Below are 8,353 nucleotides of genomic sequence, written 5' to 3' on the forward strand. Positions count from 1 at the left end.
ATGTATTTGCTTTGTGATTTGACAAAAACGGTTAACGACTTGTCAAGTCATGTGCTCCGGTTCTTGTATACACTGTAACAAGTACATTGACGCTTTGTAATATGCTGAAAAGTGGCAAAACTAAGGTCATATTTTCAGGCAATGAGCGCAGCCATCCTTAACTTTGTTTATTTGCGTTTTATAGTGAATCGCATTCTGGGACTAGGGAGTTTTCGCCAAGTCAAACATAAACAAACATGGCTGCCATCAGGAAGAATTTAGTTGCTGTTAGCTTAGCTGACACACATTTATTTTCTAAACAACATTACATTAGTCTCTTGTGCTCACCAGAGATGTGGTACGTTGTAAACTAGTCTAGCTGTTAGGTCGCTAACTTACGTTTCGTTATTTAAACTGGTTTATGGAATGAGTTTGGCTGTGGATGTGTTCTGTGTGATGCTTGGATGATGACGTTCGCTTTTATCTTTTACAATAAAAAGGTCAAATTGAGGAATAAAGTTTAAGACCTTTATTTTCCATCAGTACAAAAAAAATATTAAAATGCTGTTCAGACAACAATGGTGTTAAGATGTGTTTGTTGCATCATGCGTTCCGTTGCTACTGCTCCAATCACATATTTGAGATCGTACGCTGCAGGGACCGCTCAACAATGATCACAAATACGTGATTGTACGCGTCAAAGGGTTAAGATTCCACCCTCAGAGCTGGGCATCTTGAGTATGTATGGGGAAATAATGACATGTGTGTGTGTGAGCTGGAGTATGACTTTCATCATCGTGGTGGTCTGATGTTTATGCCCACAATTACGCTGTGTGTGTGGTTCTAGCGGCAACAGATGATCTGGTAGGGCATTAAACTTTTGTGTGTTTGTGTGTGTGTGTTCATGTGTGGTTATAGCACCACAGATCTGGTACGGCATAAAACTCCAATGTGTGTGCCAAGTCTGTTTTTCCCCCCACATCATCCTGCAACTCCTAATAAACAGAGTTGTGTCTGGAAGTGCTAAATCACTAACTACCTTTAATCACTTTACAAAAATGCTAAGCATGTCAATTCAATGTGGGCCACAGCTTAGGCAGGCAGATCTCACATGGCCTTAGCTTTAGCAGGTTGGGAGATGAACGTTTGAGAAAGAAACGCAAAGAAAACATACATTTCTGATAAAACTCCAATAGAGGACCTCGCGCTAGTGTAACTGTTTGAGTTACAAAGTTAAAGTAGAACATCTTCAACACAAAGCAAACATGAGGCAAACCTGTGATTAAACTACTACAGAAGACCGGTGATAATAGTGTATCTTAAATCGCCTCTCTTCCAACGAGCCCACTCTAGCTGCACTGCCCTACAAACGATAACTCAAGCAGCAAAGCACAGCAGTTTACATGGAGTGAGTTTGTGAGTGACCGCGTGTGTAGGGACCACCAGCGTTTAAACAAGTCACAATTCATTCAGCTCCCCGCCATCCTACCACAAACTGTTTATGGCCGAGGCCACCGACAGGCTCTGCAGTCACTCTGCAGTATTGACCGCCATGGTTTGACTTCCACCTCTCCCTAGTCTGGCCATGAAATACTGGGTTATACCCCACATCTCTCTCTCTCGCTCAGGGCCGTAGCTACATATGAGGACACCGGGGTCCGGACCTCTGCATTTTTTTCACATTTGACAAGGTTTTGCACCGTTTTTTAAATTAATAATATTGTTAAGACTAAAATAAATAAATTACGGGTCAACATCTAAATATTGCTGCTCTGTCTAGTACCTCCTTTCTCTTTCTTGTTGATGATCCCTCTTTCCAAAATAAGAGATGACATTAACTGGAGAGAGAGAAGGGACAGGGAGAGAGAGAGGGAGGGTTTGTCCAGACTGTTTTCACACTCTTGCTTTGACCACCATGCAACAGAAAGAGAAAGAAAACCGTTATGATTTGGCAACAGAATGATGCATTTTTAATCATTTAATAAATCCTAAACCAAATTGTTATCAGTAAAAACACTGTAACTAAGTGGTAGGTCTCCCTTTACTTGTTACTTCTGTGAACTTGCCTTATCCTTTCTCTTCATGAGGGAGAGACATTTGGAATATATCTTAAACATGTGTGGGTTTTTGGTAACAGAATGACAAGACACTGGGCAATATTTATTCAACTTATAGACGGCAAAAGATTTCTCCCAAGCTAAATGTAAATGTTGATACTAGCTGGCCAGAGTCTTCACTTCAACGTTATTGTGTTTCGATGTATTTCTACCTTTTGAGACGTTTTCCGCTAGATGTTTTCGAAGACCAATCTTCCATATGTTTTTACCAGAAATCAAAGCCATTGCGTAAGACACATTTTTTGGGATGGGAAATGGTCAAACAACTTATACGTGTCTTACTATCTCAAAGATATTGACTCTCAGCTTTCATTTGACACCAAATGTGATGATCCAATGAACTTCACATGTTAGTGCTCATGGGGATTTTTACATGGAAATACCCTACTGCTTTTAGCCCATTCGACAGGCATGCAGAGAGCTGGCCTAGCCCACACACACACAGACACACACACTCTGTCTGGGGATAAAAGCCTGCCAGCCCAGTGCCAGACTGTTTGGCTTGAGAGCGATTTACACGGACGTGAGGGTGATTCATTCAGTCCTGCACAAACACAGCTCTGTGTACATTTCACTGCTAGGGGTATTAAATCAACAGAGGTAACGTATACACATACAGGCACCGGGGCTTGCATTTCTGCTCATTCGCACTCGGCTAGACGGCTGCCGCACACACACACGTGAGCAGCACACTCGCACCCCCACACACACACAAACAAACGTGCACAAACACACACTTTTCTGTGGGTCTGTCACACACACACACACACGCCGACGTGTTTGACTTTGTGTCTAAGATTGGATTCATGTCTGTGATCAGTCCTCAGCTCTCCACACCTCTAGCTGATGACACACTAATGCACTGGCACACCACGGCACTAATGTGATGGAACCAGTCACTTTCACAGGATGAAAGGTCTACTTGAGTTGAGTAGCCTGGTCCCAGATCTGTTTGTCCAACTCCTACTGGCATTGACAACGACATTAAGAATTGGTTCTACTGCGCCAACAGATATGGGACCAGGCGATTAGTAAAGATCATAGGAGTTGGCTATATAGGCCAATAATGTACAAACAGATCTGGCACCAGCCTAATTTACTGTAATTTGGGGTATTCGTATGAGAATAAGCAGGCAGGGTTATAAACTACACAATCCTGATCCTGTGAGGACTGAACAATACACTGCTGCCTATTCAAATATAATGAGGAACCATCTATTCTACAGACTTACGATTTATTGAGTTGGCACTCAGTTGGCCATGGTGCATCTACAATGTCTCCAAGACCATGTCCAAGAGAATTTATAACAAACCCAAACTTCTTATTTTCCTTCTTGGATTATATTCTGATTCATATTAGATGGAAGAATGAAAAAAATAAATACATTCATGGTATTCAGATAAATCTTCCAAAATGAGACATCCAAACATTACTAGACGTTTGGGGCTGGTCCAGAAATTCTTTCCTAGGCCTTTTCTCAGTTAATCTTTTCTCCATAAATAACAGCATATTCATAAGAGAGGATTTGCACCCTCTGCAAACCATTGTATGCCAGCCTGGTTTCTACAGATTTCATTTCTCCTCCGAGATGATCTAAACGGCTAAATGAACACTGCTGTTCAGTCTAGGCCTAAGGAGATGTGCTTGTGAGGAAATGTATAGAATACTTCATATATAAGAAACGTTGCATATTATATCACAGGAAATCACAACAACATTCGTTGGTGTATGGTGTACAGTTGAAGTCGGAAGTTTACATACACTTAGGTTGGAGTCATCAAAACTCGTTTTTCAACCACTCCACACATTTCTGGTTAACAAACTATAGTTTTGGCAGGTCGGTTAGGATAATTACTTTGTAATTTTTCCAACAATTGTTTACAGACGGATTATTGCACTGTATCACAATTCCAGTGGGTCAGAAGTTTACATACACTAAGTTGACTGTGGCTTTAAACAACTTGGAAAATTCCATAATGCCCATCGTTATGTTTGGAGGAAAAAAGGGGGTGGCTTGCAAGCCGAAGAACACCATCCCAACTGTGAAGCACGGGGGTGGCAGCATCATGTTGTGGGGGTGCTTTGCTGCAGGAGGGACTGGTGCACTTCACAAAATTAATGGCATTATGAGGAAGGAAAATTATGTGGATATATTGCAGCAACATCTCAAGACATCAGTCAGGAAGTTAAAGCTTGGTCGCAAATGGGTCTTCCAAATGGACAATGACCCCAAGCATTCTTCCACAGTTGTGGCAAATTGGACAACAAAGTCAAGGTATTAGAGTGGCCATCACAAAGCCCTGACCTCAAACCTATAGAAAATCTGTGGGCAAAACTGAAAAAGCATGTGCGAGCAAGGAGGCCTACAAACCTGACTCAGTTACACCAGCTCTGTCAGGAGGAATGGGCCAAAATTCACCCAACTTATTGTGGGAAATTTGTGGATGGCTACCCGAAATGTTTGACCCAAGTTAAACAATTTAAAGGCAATGCAACCAAATACTAATTGAGTGTATGTAAACTACTCACCGACTGGGAATGTGATGAAATAAATAAAAGTGGAAATAAATCATTCACTCTACTATTATTCTGACATTTCACATTCTTAAAATAAATTGGTGATCCTAACTGACCTGAGACATATTTTTGTTCAGTGTAGTTATGTCATAGTTAAATGCCATTGATGAGCTGACCAAAAAGCTGCCAACCAAAGCAGTGAGTGGCTCTTCTGGCCACTAGGTGACACCCCTACCTTGATTTCTGCTCTGAGCCCTCCCTGCCCTATTTTACCCAAGAAACACATGCGCGCACACACACACACACACACGCACGCACGCACACACACACACACACACACACACACACCATAGTGTTTCAAACACACATGTTTCTGCTCTCGGATTCACTAATAACTTTCACATGGACAGAGATCACACTAACTCAACCCCAAATGGATTGTACCCCATCACTGACTAACCACGTGTCCAATAAGACAGAGTGACAGAACACCTTCAGTTAAAACTGCTCGTGCATAACACTGTGACACTGTGAGACACCAATCTGAAGTGTGAGAACTGGTCCGACTTTTCTCACCTCTCTGAGCTGACAGGATTTAAACAGGGCTGTGCTGGGATCAGCAGATGGATCGAGAGAGCGAGAGACTGTACAGAGCCTTAATATGACATTTGAAATGTCTCTATTATTTTGAAACTTATGTGAATGTAATGTTTAGTGTTCATTTCTGATTGTTCATTTTACTTTTGTTTTATCCATTTCACTTTTTGGGGGGCAATGTAAACATACGTTTCTCATTTCCCTCATTTCCCAATGCAGCCTACCAGCTGTGGTCACAGTGACAGATTTCAAGCCAGTCTGCCTAGGTCCGTTCATGTCACTGTGGGCACACGTGCGTGTGCCGTCCTGCTCTCCCTCTGACAGAAACTGAACCCAGGGAACGCCACAGAGCCACACTCGGCTACATACACTACAAGCCTTCAGAGCGAGCACGCATACAGGCTTAGTGGCTTATGTTGATGTTGACTGTCCCCCGTTGGGAGCAAATATTATTTAAGGAAAGGCTTTTGTAAATGAAACATAACATAAACTTCCATGTGTTGGTGCCTTTGGCAATCATACAAGATTGTGACGAGTGTGTGTCAGCATTCCCTCGGTGAGAGAGTCTAGTAAACAGTATATCCATCCACCAAGAATGTCAAACACACGAAACGACCGAAAAGGACTGAAAAGTGACGCTGTGAACAGAGACTAAACACAATCTCCCTTCAGTGGTTGAGCAGAGCGCACCGCGGCTCGCTTCGAGACGGGGATGGAACTGCGCAGGGAGAGACAGACAGACAGACAGACAGCGCAGCAGCAGCGGCCACAGTCACACTGCCCGGCCGACCAGTTGTCACGAAAGTGACAGGCAACAGCTGAGTCCATACATCTGGAACCCAGGGGGGCCTCCACACCTCAAAGTTCGACATATACACCCACTATATTTTAGACCGCATTGCCACACTTACATACAGAAAGGGTTTGTTCCTAAGACCACCACTGAGAAGGAAAGTATTTGTGATCTCTTATTAGACGGTTAGGCTAGGCTATGTTAATTGCCCATTAGGCTAGGCTATTTCATTTCTGGAAAGCATTCATAATGATTAACAGACCGTGGGGATTCTGAAAACATTCTGAATAACATATCTATGTAACATAGGATATAGAAAGCCCTCTCTCAGACCCTTGCTAAAAAAATGACGACAAGCTCTCATAGTCAACAACAGTCCATTTAAATATGATAGATTATAAAATTCACTTCTCTAGAGGAAAAATAGCCCGATGGTTCTTGTGAATAGTAGCCTAATAAAGTGAGGCTACTCGTGATAAATAATGAAATAAACACATTTCACCGGGGAGCTCAATTCAGGCTCTTAAAAGTTAAACGAAATTGCAATATAAAAACATTTGCCATTATGCCATCTATACGCAATCATTTGATACTTGAAATACACTGATACAAGGACGCAACATAAATGGTACCCTTACCCCCAAAGAGTTCAGAACCAATATTCCTTGAATTGTAGAAACGATTCACGTTACGTCGCATTGGCATAGGATGAAATGTCCAGAAAGCGCACCGCTGTCCCGTAGACTTGTCCCGTACTGAGCGGTTAGATTCGTCCAAATGTTGGCGACTGCATGTTGTAGGCACAAACGAGTGAAGGGTCTACTTTGTAAAGTTCACCTGTGAATGTCACCGCATCTCCGGATAAATTCACTTGCGCCCGGTTCGTAATGATCTCAACTCACGACCGACACCGATATGACATTAGCATTGCTCTCTGCCAATTGGCTTAAACAAGCAACCCCAACCAATCCTAGAGAGAGAGAGACGGATGGAATTCTTGGTAGTCTGGAAAACATTGAAGATTTAACCGCGAGTTTCACTCCTGTTTCCATTTACTGGGACTCTTCCAGAGTGTTTGTTATTGTATATTATAGACGGTTAGTCATTTGAAATGTAGGACTATTTATTTGATTCATTAATTTAATTTATGAATTGGCCTGCAATTAAGTTAAAAATAATCTTCCTCTCTCTCTCTGTCTCTCCCTCTTATGACACCTGCAGGACAGTTCTTTCTTGGTAAGTGAACTCACTCCCACTGCTGCCCATCCTTTTCCAGCATTCTCCACCCCATTGACTAGCATCTGCAAAAGCACTGCATAAGTGCAATATGTTATAATTGATTGTTATCACTTAGCATACACCAAAATGCCTGGAGCTAGGCCGACTCTAAAATGACCCCCAAAAGGTCAAACGTTAGGTCAGTATTAAGGTCTTTGGGACCACATCGCTTTTCCAAAATGGGACATCAAAGCTGAACGCTAGATGTGTATTATACATGTGACAAATGGATGATTCTGATTGGAGGACCTTTGACCCTACCATCGGAATAAGGAGCTCCGTCATTGTTTGACCCAGGTCATGACCCACTGACCGTCACGTCTCGGGCCCGTGTGAACGCATCATAAGTGAGACCAGGTTCTGCAAGCCAAAACCTGTCAATCAATCTCGACCAGTGTGCACACACGGTTTGCAGAGTTCAATGGCGGGAGTGCATCGCTCTGACCGATTTCATCTGGACCAGATGGGTGTATAACCTATTTCTCCGTGGTGTTGTACTTCAGTTAAATATATTTTCTCTGTGTGTTTCTTTTCCCCCATTTCTCTTCCGCTGAAAAACAACAATGAGATATATACTAAAGAGCTCCACCCAATCATGTTCAAAGTATTTTAGTGTGGACTGTGAGGTAAAAAAAAAAAAAAAACAGTGGAACAGGTTCCACATAACTATTATGTCGACAGTATCTTGAAGTTAAGAAACTGTTGAGTTCGACCAGTGGATGTTGTAAATTAGTCACACAGATCCTCTCCATGTTCTGTGTTGGTTGGCCATGCATGCTGTCTCCAGAAAGGTCACTGAAGAAGATGCCATATGATTTACTACTGCCCTAATGCTCTACGATGGGTTAGATCAGAATGTCAAACTCTGTGATGGGTTCGATCAGAATGTCAAACCCTTTTTTCCCCTAACATTTATCTTGTCTCTCTCTTAATGCTTCTCTTTGGCTTATCGAATGTGATATTCATGGCAGTGTTGTAAAAGGCTCTCACAACGCGGCATCACTGGGCTGTCAACCATTAGGATGGCTTACATATAGTTTGCAGTGTTTCGCGGTGTTTGAATGTGGCGAG

General features: G+C 42.4%; 1 protein-coding gene across 1 annotated transcript in view; it reads right to left on the reverse strand.

Annotated features, from left to right (window-relative positions):
• The window catches only part of LOC129866682 (prickle-like protein 1), a 51,652-nt gene extending 44,434 nt beyond the window's left edge, over positions 1–7,218 (reverse strand). The window contains exon 1 of the mRNA XM_055939487.1: positions 6,643–7,218. The gene's annotated coding sequence lies outside the window, so the exon portion shown is untranslated. The remainder of the gene's footprint in view (positions 1–6,642) is intronic.
• Positions 7,219–8,353: the final 1,135 nt, after the last annotated feature.

Source organism: Salvelinus fontinalis, chromosome 12, assembly GCF_029448725.1.
Source record: "Salvelinus fontinalis isolate EN_2023a chromosome 12, ASM2944872v1, whole genome shotgun sequence".
NCBI lineage: Eukaryota > Metazoa > Chordata > Actinopteri > Salmoniformes > Salmonidae > Salvelinus > Salvelinus fontinalis.